Raw genomic sequence first — 421 nt, 5'->3', positions numbered from 1 at the left:
AAGGAGATCCAACCAGTCCATCCTAAAGGAGACCAGTCCTGGGTGTTCATTGGAAGGACTGATGCTGAGGCTGAAACTCCAATACTTTGGCCACTTCATGCGAAGAGTTGACTCATTGGAAAAGACCCTGATGCTGGGAGGGATTGGGGGCAGGAGGAGAAGGGGATGACAGAGGATGAGATGGCTGGATGGCATCACCGACTCGATGGACGTGAGTTTGAATAAACTCTGGGAGTTGGTGATGGACAGGGAGGCCTGGCGTGCTGCGATTCATGGGGTCACAAAGAGTCGGACATAATTGAGGGACTGAACTGAACTGATGGATTCCAACTGGATATTGATGCCCACTTATTGTTAATATACTAGAGCTATACTGACCAAGGCGAATCCCTGTAACAACTGACAAGTCATCAAAACTTTG

This window comes from Bison bison, unplaced genomic scaffold (assembly GCF_000754665.1).
Source record: "Bison bison bison isolate TAMUID 2011002044 unplaced genomic scaffold, Bison_UMD1.0 scf7180017864061, whole genome shotgun sequence".
NCBI lineage: Eukaryota > Metazoa > Chordata > Mammalia > Artiodactyla > Bovidae > Bison > Bison bison.
Note: the sequence above shows the minus strand (reverse complement) of the source record.